At 40.3% G+C, this 14,605-nt stretch overlaps 1 non-coding gene across 1 annotated transcript; it reads right to left on the reverse strand.

Moving 5' to 3' along the window:
* Window positions 1-7,191: 7,191 nt before the first annotated feature.
* On the reverse strand, window positions 7,192-7,298 carry LOC141624338 (small nucleolar RNA R71). The gene has a single exon (XR_012534145.1). It is a non-coding gene; the product is annotated as a small nucleolar RNA R71 (small nucleolar RNA).
* Between the last annotated feature and the right edge of the window lie 7,307 nt (window positions 7,299-14,605).

Below are 14,605 nucleotides of genomic sequence, written 5' to 3' on the forward strand. Positions count from 1 at the left end.
CGATGTCAACAACGCTTTTCTTCAAGGTAACCTTGCTGATATGTTATTCATATGGCAACCCCTGGTTTCATAGATACTAACAAACCCGACCATGTTTGCCGTCTTACAAAAGCTATATACGGACTCAAGAAAGCCCCCTGAGCTTGGTACACCGAACTCAAAGCATATCTCTGTCTATGGTTTCTGTAACTCTGTATCTGATCCATCCCTATTTGTGTGCACTTCACAACATAAAACCTTGTATATATGTGCTCGTTTATGTCGATGACATAATCGTCATTGGACCCAACACTCATCAAATTAACGACTTTATTACCCAAATATCAACCAAATTATCGCTTAAAGTTATTGGTCCTCTTTCCTATTTCCTTGGAATCGAAGTGACACAACCAAGACCGGATTGCATCTCAAACAAACCAAGTACCTCTCTGACCTTCTTCACAAATACAACCACCATGAATGAAAACCCGCCACTACACCCATGCTTTCCCATGCATCCACCTCTAATGAAGCAACCTACTGAACCCATTGAGAATAAAAGTGACTATCGATCAATTGTTGGCAGTTTGCAATACCTCTCCCTTACTCGGCCTGATATTGCTTACTCCATCAACAAATTAGCACAATTTATCATGCACCCTACCACGAATCACTGGGAAGCACTTAAACGACTCCTTCGTTACCTTAAAGGGACCCTTCATCTCGGCATTCAACTCACAAAGACAACTCCCTTATGTCTCTACGCCTTTTGTGATGTTAACTTGGAAAGTGACCCCGATGACTATGTCTCTACTACTGGATATATTTTCTATCTTGTAAAAAATCCTATTTTTTGGTCATCGAATAAATAAAGAGCCCTGTATAGGTCCTCTACTGAAGCCGAGTTTAGAGGCATTGCAGATACTAATTCTGAGGTATTATGGCTCACGTATCTCCTTCAAGAATTGGGTATCACCGTCACTAATCCTCCCACAATTTACTGTGATAATCTTAGTCTGACACATTGCTCCGCTAATCTAGTTTTTCACTCAAGGATGAAGCATCTTGCTCTCGCCTTTCATTTTGTCAAAGAACATGTCCGCCTTGGTTCTTTTTATAATAACCCGACTCGCTACCGTCGTAACACAACCTCAATAAGATGGGTGTGCGCCTTTGGGCCCATTATTTGTCCTCACTTTTGCCCAAAAGCACAAGGCCTTGTTACTAAGTGGTGGATGTAATCCCTTATAAAAATATCACAAGCTCCATATTTTCCCGATGTGGGCCAACTTTTCTCTCATACTCTCGGGGTGTTGCACTCTCCCCTACTTGATCACAGCCAAGCCCCAGAATCCTCCCCTGCTAGGTGGGTGCCCCGGATACTTCCCGACCACAGGCTTACCACGCGGTCGCAGGGTTGATCTGATACCATTTTATAATAACCCGACCCACCGCCGTCGTAACACAATCCCAATAATATGTGTGCGTGCCTTTGGGGCCATTATTTGTCCTCACTTAAACCCAAAAGGACAAGGCTCGTTACTAAGTGGTGGGTGTAATCCCTTATAAACATATCACAAGCTCCATATTTTCCCGATGTGGGACAACTTTTCTCTCATACTCTCGGGGTGTTACACTGTTCGAATATAACATATTAATGGAAGCGGTCAATTAGCAGATACTCTGACCAAGCCCCTTCATAAGTCGTGTTTTCTTGAGCTATCATCCAAGATTGGAATCCGTCATACACCATCCATCTTGAGCGGGAATGTCAAAGATATATCTTCTAGCAAAGATACTCAAGCACAAATATCTTCCACAAACTATGCTAGTCAACCATTGTAATATTCTTATACAAGCACTGTATATTTTTGTATTATTAGTTTCCTTTTATTGCTCCTTAATTTATGGAGTCAATGATTTCCATTGATTTAGTTAGTTGTATACTACCTTTGTAACTAGTATATATAGGCTTGTATTACATATTGTTACTATAAACCTATTTACAATTCTCTCATAAACTTTACACAATGATCGTTTCATAAATAATTAATATTGTTGAACCCTCTCTTCGCACCACTATAACCTATTATAAAGATGTCTCCTTGTTATGGAAAGATCTTAAAGAACGATTCCTCGTCGTCAATAGAAGCTGCATTCAGTAGCTAAAGTCGGCTTTAGCTGAATGCAAGAAACTTAAAACCCGGTATATGGCCCATTATTTTCGTCATTTAAAGCATTTTTGGGACGATCTCGCCAATTAATAGCAAATTCCCAGTTGTGTATGCGGAAGCTGCATATGTAACCTTGCATCGAAATTCGACGTGTTATAAGAACATGATCGATTGTATTGCTTCCTTATGATTCTGAACAACTCTTTCTATGGTACCCTTCGTTCTAACCTCCTCTTCACAAATACACCGCCATCTGTTAATTAGGCTTATTAAGCCACAATCCAAGAGGACCGAATGCGCACTCCCACGCCTTCACCCACCATGATTGCTGCTATTAGGGCTTTTTAACTCCAAACCTAGAACAAAGGCAAAGGAAAGCTCGTGGACAACTCCGAAAAGCATAGTACATACTACAAGCGCAGCGGTCATGCCGAATCAATTTTTTTTTATTAATCATGGCTATCCAGACTTGTGGGGGTGATCATCCACGGGGTCATCGAAATTCTGGTCGCGAAAGCGGAACAAAAGGTGATCGTAGTAGTACGGTCGTGGCAAGGGGGGATCTACTCGTATTAACAACATTTATACTGACACACCCCCAAGTGCTTCTCGCTCCTCTCTCGACGCATCTGTCATTGCTAGTTTGACTACTAAACGGTGGCAATTGTTACTCGACTTGCAAGATATTCCCAATACTAAAGATCACATTTACGGTAAAAATGTTGGATACTTGATATCAGTGCAACTACCCATGTTAATGGCAGTATCCAAAGTCTTCATGACCTATGAAAGATCAAAATTTGTGCAATTAGGCTTCCAAACGGAGTTACAATGTAATACCCTAGACTTTCTTAGCCGTGCACTCGGTGAGTACAGTAGAGTACTCAACCGAGTGGCTCTCACTCGACAGAGTGAGTGGACTGAGTTCCCTCTGGGTTCAAACCAAGTTCTGTTTATGTGTCACTCGGCCGAGTGGCTGGTGCACTCGACCGAGTGCCTTCATACACTCGACCGAGTGTACGATTCCATACCTAAGTTCCGCGTGTTGGCTCCATGTTTTGGGGTTTGCTATATATACTCTCATTTCAGCTCCCTTCTTCATTTTGAAATCATAAACACCTCTCACACTCTATCAATCACCCATAACTCTCTAGAACCTTCTCCATACACACTTGTAAGAATACCAACCTATATTTGGAGGGATTGTTCACCAAGCTTGATTCATTCTTATTCCTTTCCATTTGTAAGTTAATATCCATCCTTCTATTTCAATTTCATAGTGACCCATACCCTTGAATTTGGAGGTTTTTATTATGAGTAGAATTAATTAGTAATTATAATTAGTTTTATGGGTATTTGATGGGTAATAATAAGGGGTTTTGTACCATAAAAGAGGATAAGATGTGTTGTGATAGTTAATATAAGATTGGTGTAGGATGAAACGGTTTTATGAGGCAGATCTTGCTTGTTTCGAGTTCCTTTTGGAGTGTGCTAAAAGGTATGATTTTTCTATTTGGTTTTGATAATATGGATGCTTATTTGTGTGTCATTTGTCATTGTTTCCATGGTTAAGATAGTATTACATCTTATTATAACATTCAGCATTACTGTGAGTCTCATATTGAGGTTGGAATTGCATTATAGCATGATAAAGAGTTACGTCGACTTAAAGATTTGGAATCTTTGTGGATTTAATGTCATGTCATATTTGGGATCGCGTCTCATAAGGATTCGCATATTTAATTGGTTATGTTGCATATTGCATACATGTAATTATTATGGATGTTGGAGGATATAGTGGAGTTGTGGTGGTGACACATTGTTATTGAGGAGACGTAAGGTAGTTGGGAGACTGTCTTACGCTTGAGTCGCCTCTTGGAGCTTCCCACTCCAAGAGGGACGTGCACGTTAATGGATTGAGTTATAGAGGGGTTCGTGTGGTTTCGCGACGCCGGGAAGAGGTCCGGTTAGCGCCCGGACTCGATACACAAGTGTGTTACCTGTTTTACGGACTATGGTCCAGCTTTTTGGTGGGCGGTGATGTGATGCCGTCACCGGGTTGTTGGTGGCGTGATTGCGTCCTGGTACCTGTGAGGTGGTTGTGGTGTTGTGGTGAATAGAAAGCGGTGTATTGTGCATTCCTCGCGAACCACAGACAAACAATCCCAACTAACTATACAATCAACACTCACCAATTCCAATTCCAATATGATATGAATCAACAACAATACACAACATTATGTAATCAATAACCGAGTATGGAAACCCTACCTAGAATAGCAACAACAGGACCGTCACAAGCAGCTAATAAAAAATGCTCCTCTACGAAATCTCCTCATATAACCACATATAATCATACAATCATCCTCTAAACAACATAATACTACCAAACCCCTAATCTACCCAATTAGGGTTTTAAACAAACTTAATGAAACAGTATAAAAATTATACAAGAATCTTACCCTTAACATGACCAACTCAACGGCGTAAAGAACAAGACAATCCGACGATCCTAGCCCTTGGGATTTGGTCGGACTCACTTGGAGCTTTGATGTGACCATAATTAGAGCATATTTAGTCCCCAAATTAGCCTTGTTCTCATGCTTTTTAGTGCATATTTGGGTCATTTATTGTCTTTAGTCCTTTGTTTTGCATATTCTTTGAGGTTTTGTGTCCTTGGTAGGAAAGGAGTGCAAACCTTGCATTTTCATGGCAAAATGAGGCTAAATTGATTGAATTCAATGACCAAGCATCAAAGAGAAGACAAGATTAGAAGGCCTTTGTACATACTATAGTAGATGGGCAATGATGAGAAAAGATCCTTGCATCCCCGAGGAAATCCCCAAGTATTTTGTGATGAAAATGGAAGAAAAGAAGAAGGAAAGAAGTTGTAAGACAATCCGAGCGGATTGTCCACAAGACGCCCGTCCAGCACCCACAATCCGAGCGTCTTCCTCCACAAGACGCCCGTGCAAAACGCCCAGAATCGGCCCGTCTTCCCCTTCTGGACGCCCGTCCAGAAACACCCAAATCCGCCCGTCCAGTGCCCTGGATGCCCGGATTCCCTTACAGCCTTTTCGTCTTCTACAAGCTTCAAGGAAGGATGCGCATGTTTTTCTAAGACCGGCGAAAAGGAGACCAGAGTGTCCCTAGAGACCGGCGATTCCTCAAGGACTTAATCGTCGTTTAAGCCCTTAGTAAACCCTAATTTATGTAACCAATCCCCACTATAAATACCCCATTAGTTTAATTAGAAGAGCATGTTCTTCTTAGCAATCTTTAGTGTAGTTAATATCAATCAAATCTCTCTTTAATCTTTTAATCAACATTTAATCAAGTTTTAATACAAGTTTTATTTCCTTAATCTCTCTCTTGTTCATCCTTTGTTTTGGGTAATTCAAGACTATTTGGGTTATTATTGGGAGATTGACAACCTTCCAATCTATCATCAAGTACTTCTATTATTCTTTGCTTTATTATTGGAATCATTAGTAGGTGTAATTCTCTTCATCCCTTTTTAATTATTGTTAATCACTTTCATTTATTCATCATGTTTTACTTTGTTGGTATGATTGACAACATTGCTAGCATATTCAACATGATAATGAGTGAGTAGTTTCCTTAGCTAGGGTTAATGGGTAATTAGGGGAAACCAACATGGGGGATGATTCATGCTTAAATTAATATGTTTTCGTAGTTTATTTGCTTGCTTGTTGTGATCTCAACTTATGCACATGTTATGTTTGATGAAATGCGAGCCTATGAATCCTTGCATTTTTTACCCATCACCTATCTTTTCAATGAGACTTGTAAGACATAAACCAACTCGAGTCTCATTAGACCATGCATATAGTTGAGCAGGGAAGATTAAGTCGACTTTTAGGTGTTGTACAATCTAATCGATTCGGCTCCGGGACCCAAACTTTCCTAAGATTGTAAGATATAAACCAACTCGATCCATCACAACAATAATTGCTTGCTTATAATTTGAGAATATGTTTGTATGATCAATTCCCATGAATCCCCTATGACCCCATGACACCCTAGTGCTTTTTATCAATTGTTTACATCCCTTTCAATTCATCTTGCTTGTTTACTTTTATTTCTATTTAGTTTAGTGATCTTCTACTTCAAACCCCAAATTGTGACACCCTTAGACACCACTAGTTGGAATAGAAAATCTCATCTCAATTCCCGTCCCTTGGGATCTGACCTTTGCTTGCCTCTTTACTAATTGTAGAGTTGTTTGTGAAGTTATAAATTGTGTTTTGGTCTAGGTGCTCCTAACGACAAGTACCGAAAACTAAACCTCCTCGAGAATCCGACCGAAAATGGCGCCGTTGCCGGGGACGGTGTTAACTTGATTTAGATTTTCTTGTATTGTTATTAGTTGTGTCTTTCTTTGCCTTGGGGAAGTAAAACTCCTCAAGGTTTGTTCTAATTATTTTCGAGTTGTTTGATATTTTGCATGTCTAGAAGATCACAAGGTAACTTGTTACCCTTTGATCACGAAATTGAAAGGACTTTGAAAACCAATAGAAGAGTTGCTATGTGAACTTTGAGAGGTATTGGTGAGGTTGTAGATATTCAACCAAATACTATTGAGTTCATCAACCCTTTTGCAAGAAAAGGTGAGGAGAACCCAACTCAAAACCCAACACAAAATCAACCCACAATGCCTAAATTTTCATCACATTCCGTACCAACCGAGGAGAACCTACCCAATGGTATTCCCACACCACAACACTTAACCGGAAATTTCATTGCCAATCCAATTACTCGAAAGAAGCCAATTTGGGGGGGGATGCCTAGTGAAGACCCTCACTCTCACATGGAGACTTTTTGTGTCTATTGTGATGCGATATCTCAAACCGGTGTAACTCAAGACCAAATTCGATGGGTCTTATTTCCTTTTTCTCAAATTGGCACCGCGAAACAATGGTTGAAAGGCCTTGATAAGGCTACTCTCGGAATTGATTCTTGGAAGAAGTTGGCTCTAGCTTTCTACAAAAAGTTCTATCCACCGGAAAAGAATAACATGCTAAGAGCTTAAATTACGGGCTTTAAGCAAAGAGATGAAAAATCTTTGTATGAAGCTTGGGAGCGATTCAAAGGAATTTGCCGCTCATGTCCTCATCATGGACTTAGCGAGTGGTTCTTGGTACAACAATTTTGGAACGGTCTTTATGAAGACTCAAGGAACATTCCCAACATGGGATCAAATGGAATGTTCACCGAAGTTGATGACAATCAAACTTGGAACAAAATTGAGGAAATGGCGGTCCATAACTCACAATATAGTAGACCTCGCAAGGCTACTAGAGGAGGAAAGCATGAAGTGGACTCCATTACTCAACTAGGTGCTCAACTTAGTGCTCACATTGATACCATCAATTTGAAGTTTGAAAAAGCTATGGCTAGACTTGAAGAAGCCTCAAAATCACCAAAGCATCATGTTAATGCCATGACGGCATCTTCATCAATCCCAAGTGGGATATGTGAGAATTGTGGAACTTTGGGACATGACCAAAGTGAATGTAGAGGAACAAATGAACAACTGAATGCTTTTCAAGCATACAAGAGTGGTACCCCTTATTCAAACTATTACAATGAAAACACCAAATTCCACCCAAATCTCTCATACAAAAGCCAAAATGTTCAAAACCCTCAACCAACATACACCGCACCTCCCATGAGAAACCAAAATCAAAGACCCTTTTACAACCAAAACCAAGGTTACCAAAATCAAACTCCATACAATCAACAAAATGACCAAGGTTTTGATGTTCAAAAAGCGGTCCTCCAAATGCAAAAGAATCAACAAGAGTTTTTCACTCAAATGCAAAATGATAGTCAAGCAAAGGAAATCACCATCAACAACATTCTAGCCCACACCAAAATCTTGGAAACCCAATTGACTCAACTAACATCTTCAAACTCACAAAGATAAAAGGGGCAATTACCACCTCAAAGTAATCCCCCAAGACATGAAACGGTTAGTGCCATTCACTTGAGAAGTGGTACAAGATATGAAGCACCAAAGGAGCAAGTTGAGGATGAAGTTGTGGAAGCTAGTAACAAAGAAGAAATTATGCAAAACTCCAAGGATGGAGAACCATCAAAAGAAGAAGTTTCAAAGAAAAATGAAGACAAGGCCAAGCAGAAGGAGCCCATTGTGATTAGACTTCCTTTTCCAAGTCATCAAGCCAAGCCCAAATTTGATGACCAACTTGGAAAGTTTATGGAGATTGTGAAGAATTTAGAAGTCTCGATTCCTTTCACGGAATTAATCAATCACGTGCCGACCTATGCAAAATACATGAAAGACATCCTTACAAATAAGAAGTCGATCTGGAAGCTTGAGACTATCGCCTTCACTAAGGTGAGTAGTGCAATACTTCAAGGGAGTTCACCTCCAAAACTCAAAGATCCGGGAAGCTTCTCAATACCGTGTACCATTGGCGACACCACGATCAACAAGGCCTTATGTGATCTAGGGGCTAGTGTGAGTGTTATGCCGTACTCGGTGAGTAAAAGGTTAGGGATGGGAGAGCTTAAATGCACCAATATCACACTCCAAATGGCCGATAGATCGATGAAGACACCATTAGGGATATGGGAAGATGTTCCCGTAAGAGTCGGGAAATTTTTCATCCCGGTGGACTTTGTCATTGTTGACATGGAAGAAGACTCCAATATTCCGATCATTCTAGGAAGACCTTTCTTGCACACCGCGGGTGCGGTGATTGATGTGAAGCATGGAGAGCTCACTCTAGAAGTGGCAGATGAGAGCATAACTTTCAATCTTGACAAGACCATGAGAGCTCCCCGTTTGCATGAACCATGTTTTATGGTTGATCATTATAGCCGGAAGGATGATAGGAAGAAGTCGGAATTCCAATGGAAGAAGAAAGTTGATGATGCTTCATTCAAAGAGCAAGTGAATTGTAACAAAGAGAGCTTGAAAAGCTCACCAAAGTTAAGCAATGAAGAGGATGGCCTCCTTGACCAAGACAAGAAAGTGGGAGAGTTGTCTCTATCAACTCAAGAGATCTTTAGTGACCAAGTAGATGAAGTTTGTGGTCTTTGGGACGATGAGTTTGAAAGGATTTTCAATCCTACATTGGCAATGCTATCGATAAAGACCAATATGAAGGACAACAAGGGCAAAGATCTATTGAAGATCTTTATCATGATAATGAACAAGCTTTTGACTACCTTTTCAAGGTGTTGAGCAACATCAACAACACCTTGGACATGCCCCCATGACATCTCACTAAGGATGAGAGTTTGGTAGAGTCTTCTCCAAACCACCATTTATAAATATTTCTAACTCTCTAACTTGCATTTTAATTCTTACATTGCATTTTTTTCATTTTTGGATTTTTATGCTTTGATCAAGATAATTATCATTTTTGAGAGAAGTGAGGGAGGGACTAATGATTTTAATTGATGTGTAGTGCTTTAGCTTAGTGTAGGGATAGCAATTGCCTAGGCTATTCATGCCTTAGTAGTGCCCCTACAATGAGGAACACGGGATTTGAAGAATGAAAAATGACACGGGATATGCAAGTGCACGGATCGAACTGAATCCGGGTAGACCAGGGAGAATCCGAGCGTCCTTCAGGGGAATCCGCTCGTCTTTAGGGAAGCCGAGCGTCTTTGGCAGAATCCGCCCGTCCAATTGAGCTGTAAAATTGAAAATTTGGGACTGTTGAAGAATCCGGGCGTCCCAGCAGAGAAGACGCTCGTCTTAATGAATCCGTTCGTCTTTGCAGAAAGACGCCCGTCTTTTTGTCAGTGCAAAATAAGAAAACCTGCTGTAACAAAATCCGCCCGTCTTTGAAAGAATCCGCTCGTCCCGCAGTCAAAGAATCCGAGCATCCCAGCTGATAGACGCCCGTCTTTAGGCGAGAATTCCTGAACCCAGAATAGGCAGAATCCGAGCGTCCCAAAGGAAAAACGCCCGTCTTCCCCCTACAGTTCGAAATTTTCGGGTGTTTTTTTTTAAATACCCCTCCCACATTCATAAATTCAAAACACTACCAAAACCCCAAAACCCTCATCCTCTCCATCACAAAAACAAGATTTCCTCAACCAAATTCAACAAAATCAAATCCAAACTTCCTTTCAACAACAATTAATTACTCCTTTTCCAACAATAATCAATCCAAGCACCAAAATCTTCAACCTTTGAGTCGATTTTTGAAATACAAAGGCAAAACCTTTCATCTTAAAATCGATTTGGGTATAATTGAAAATTGAATATTTTCAATCTTTTCTTGGTATAATCATCAATGGCAAGAACAAAAGGATCAACAAAGGCACTTAAGGCAAATGCACTCTCAAAAAGGCAACAATGCCTTCAAGCAAACAAAGCTTCAATGGCTATGGTGGTTGCTAGTGCACACTTAGAAGTCCAACAACAACAAAATCCTCCCTTGGAAGCAACAACAACAACTCCGGAAATTGCTCAATTATCAAACTATCCGGAGGTAATTTTCATTTCTAACTCCCATAGGGATACATTTGCCAAGTATGCTAGGAAATCCTTTCTACCCACCAAATTCATATGTGAAGATGCCTTGAACAAATTGGGTGTCCTTGAGCAAACAAAAGCCTTCTTTGAAGCCATGGGGTTGAGAAAATTGTTTACTACAAGAGAATTGACATACCCCTCCCTTAACTTGGAATTCTTGAGTTCATTGAAAGTGACTAAGGTAGAGACTAGAGAATACATCGAGTTTCGCCTTGCCAATGTGAATAGGCGCATCACCTTTGATGTTTTGAGTAAAGCATTAGGTCTTAGTGATACACCTCGTTATTACAAGAAGCCCGAAAAATATGACCCCGCTTCTCTTTGGGAGGCGATTTCCGGCAAGAAATTTGAGAACTATCATGCTTGTCGCGCTCTTTTAGTCCACCATCCGGGCATTAGAGTGTGGCACAAGGTCATCGGGAATACTATCATTGCAAGAAAAGACACTAACCACTTTACCAAGCTCGATTGTGTTCTACTTGAGCCGGCCTTAAATATTGGAAGGGAATTCACCAAGCCTTACAATGCTCTAAGGCTTTTGGTGGAAAGATGGCTCAATGTTGATTGTGGAAAGGAAGGCACCGCTTTTATCGTAAATGGAGGTCTAGTCACTCTTTTGGCTAAGTACTTTGATCCGAATTTCAACAAGGATAGCAAGTATGTGGCGAAAAGAGGGGGTCATCTCATTGACATGGATGCCATGATTAACAAGTACAAGTGGGTCAAGCATAATCCTCTTGACACCAAATATGGGTGGCTCACCAATGATGCTAGATCTTTTACTTTGCCTTCCAAGATATGTCGCTTAAGTGTTCATAGAACAAACTACCTTCTTCCCCTCTCAAAGAAAGCCAAATACATCATCCGTCAACAAAGGGGTGAAATTGAAATTCCCTCCTCCTCCATTGTCACACCACCCTACCCATTCAAATATCAAGAGTTCAAACCCGAAGGTGTTGAAGTGGGCAATGACTACATGACTCTACTTATGCAAGAGATGCACAAACAAGCTTATAAGGATCGGGAAGATGCATACTTGGCCCAATATCCATCCATTCTTCATTTAGCTAGGCAAGGACTACTTGATCATTCATGTCCTTTGCCTAGTTGGGCGGATAGGGAAGTTTTCTTTCCAAGTGCATCTAGGGTTGAAAGATCGGGTGACGATGAGATTGTCGGTGATGAGGTTGTTGATGATGAGGGCATTGTTGAAGAGGTAAATGAAGAAGAAGAGGATGATGAAGGAAGTGAGCAAGGAAGTGAAGAGGGAAGTGGTGACGAGTCCACTTCTATTGAGGAAGATGATGACAATGATGATATGGTGGAAGACTAGCAAGCTTTGGAGGCTCCTACCCTCTTGAGGTTTGTCTACTTCTTTCTTTGTTTTATTTATTTTATCTTGATCATAGTTGGAGAGTCCTAGTAACATAGAGGACTAATACCTCGGCCCCATTGAGGTGTTCTTATTTTATTGTTCCCACTTTTGAAAATCCAAAATGACAAATTTAGTTTCATGCATTGCATCTTGTGTGCATGAACTACCCCAACTTTAGGACATTAGAAATAATGTCTATCTCGGTTTGGGGAAGTACATGCATACGCAACGGGAGGTAATCTAAATTACGCTCTCCGTCATAAACAAAAAACCCATGCATCATGTAGTGTAGATTAGTATAGCTTGCATTTAGTGTCGAATTCATGCATCATGCTTTCATAGTTTCTCATCATTTTGGCATTGAGGACAATGCCCATATTAGTGTGGGGATGGGGAATTCTAACTTAACTTTTATTCAAAAATTCAAAAAAATCAAAAAGTTTCGAAAAAATCAAAAAAATTGAAAAAATTTGAAAATCCAAAAACAAGTTCATTTCCTTTGTAGTGTAGAATTGTATATATTGTTGTATATATTGTGTTTGCTTTATCCTTGTTCACATTGAAAAACTACGCCACATCCGAGACATGAGGATATTGAAGACCGCATGGTATGATCTTTCCAATCTCCTTTTTCCTCTTAATGTTAATGACTATGTGGCTTTATTTTGATTGATGCGGTATAACAATGTGAACTTAGGACTTGCATTTAGTTTATATGTCATATTAGTTGGTAGAATCATTTGCATTAGGATGTTTATATGTTAGTTGCATCATGGCATGTAGTTTGCATGTTAAGAAAATTTTGCGAAACCGTCTACTTGGGAAGCTTGACAAGTGTCTATAGGCCCTAGTAGATGCTCTTTCTTCTTAAGAGTTTGCTTGTTAGAATACTTGTAAAACACCCTAGGATATGTCATGCTAGTATCCTTTGACCCATGGATTAAGGCCTAGTCAAGAGTACCTTGTGTTGTGATAACTCCTTGGCTACCGTTTATTCCAAGGTGACCCTTGAAACCATGCAACCATCATTCATCCATGTTCTACCACATTTTTGTCATTAAAGGGAATGGGCATAAAAAGAAATCAATTTGAGTTCAATGAAATGAAATGTGAAAGAAAGTTTGCAAAATGCATCAAATGAAAAGAGGAGCAAAAATAGACTCCTATGCTTCAAATATAAGGCACCCTCACTACATATGGGGTGACTTTGAAAATGTTCAAAAAGAAATGCAAAAAGTTGTCAAGTATTGAATTGCCAAAAATCAAAAGAAATGGCAAAAGAAAGTGTTCTCAAATGTTATATGCCACAAGAAATTGGGGGGAAAAACATCAACAAAGCAAACTCCCAAAGTGAAACTCAAATACTATCGATCCCTTTATCCATCGTATCCATTTTTGTGCATGGTAGAGAGGGGACGACCCTTCTTCTTGTCTAGGCAAGAGGGGGAATTCCGCGATCCTCCAGTGTTTCTAACACCATAAGGAGTCTATTCTTGATAAAAGCATTTAACGATTGAGGACAAAGGTACCCTAGCTTGACACAATTTGGAGGTGATTTGTTGGTATCCTTCTAGGCTTAGTAGTTTGAAGAAATTGTATCTATGAAGGAGTGTGTACCCTTGAATTGCTTCCCTTGTAGATAATTTCCGCCACTTAGATGAGGAAAGTGGCTATTCTTTTGTAGATGCATCCTTTATTTGACATTGTGTGCTTAATGTTTGGATGTGTCGCCATTTTAGCAAGACCCACATTGCCTTGCAAGAAGGCATCCTACCTCATGGTTGTCTTGTTGTGAGTTGAAGGGGCGGAGTGAGACCCGCTAATTGTCTCATATCGGCTATGCTATTAGGTTAATTTAAATAATGCTACTAGTCTTTATCACCTCTTTACTCGGGACGAGCAAAGGTTCAGTTTGGGGATATTTGATGTGACCATAATTAGAGCATATTTAGTCCCCAAATTAGCCTTGTTCCCATGCTTTTTAGTGCATATTTGGGTCATTTATTGTCTTTAGTCCTTTGTTTTGCATATTCTTTAAGGTTTTGTGTCCTTGGTAGGAAAGGAGTGCAAACCTTGCATTTTCATGGCAAAATGAGGCTAAATTGATTGAATTCAATGACCAAACATTAAATAAAAGACAAGATTAGAAGGCTTTTGTACATACTATAGTAGATGGGCAATGATGAGAAAAGATCCTTGCATCCCCGAGGAAATCCCCAAGGAATTTTTGAAGAAAATGGAAGAAAAGAAGAAGGAAAAAAGCTGTAAGACAATCCGAGCGGATTGTCTACAAGACGCCCGTCCAGCACCCACAATCCAAGCGTCTTCCTCCACAAGCACCCACAATCCGCCCGTCTTCCCCTTCTGGACGCCCGTCCAGAAACACCCAAATCCGCTCGTCCCGTGCCCTGGACGCCCGGATTCCCTTACGGCCTTTTCGTCATCTACAAGCTTCAATAAAGGATGCGCATATTTTTCTAAGACCGGCGAAAAGGAGACCGGAGTCTCCCAAGAGACCGGCGATTCCTCAAGGACTTA

The sequence above is a fragment of the Silene latifolia genome, chromosome X, assembly GCF_048544455.1.
Source record: "Silene latifolia isolate original U9 population chromosome X, ASM4854445v1, whole genome shotgun sequence".
Classification (NCBI taxonomy): Eukaryota; Viridiplantae; Streptophyta; class Magnoliopsida; order Caryophyllales; family Caryophyllaceae; genus Silene; species Silene latifolia.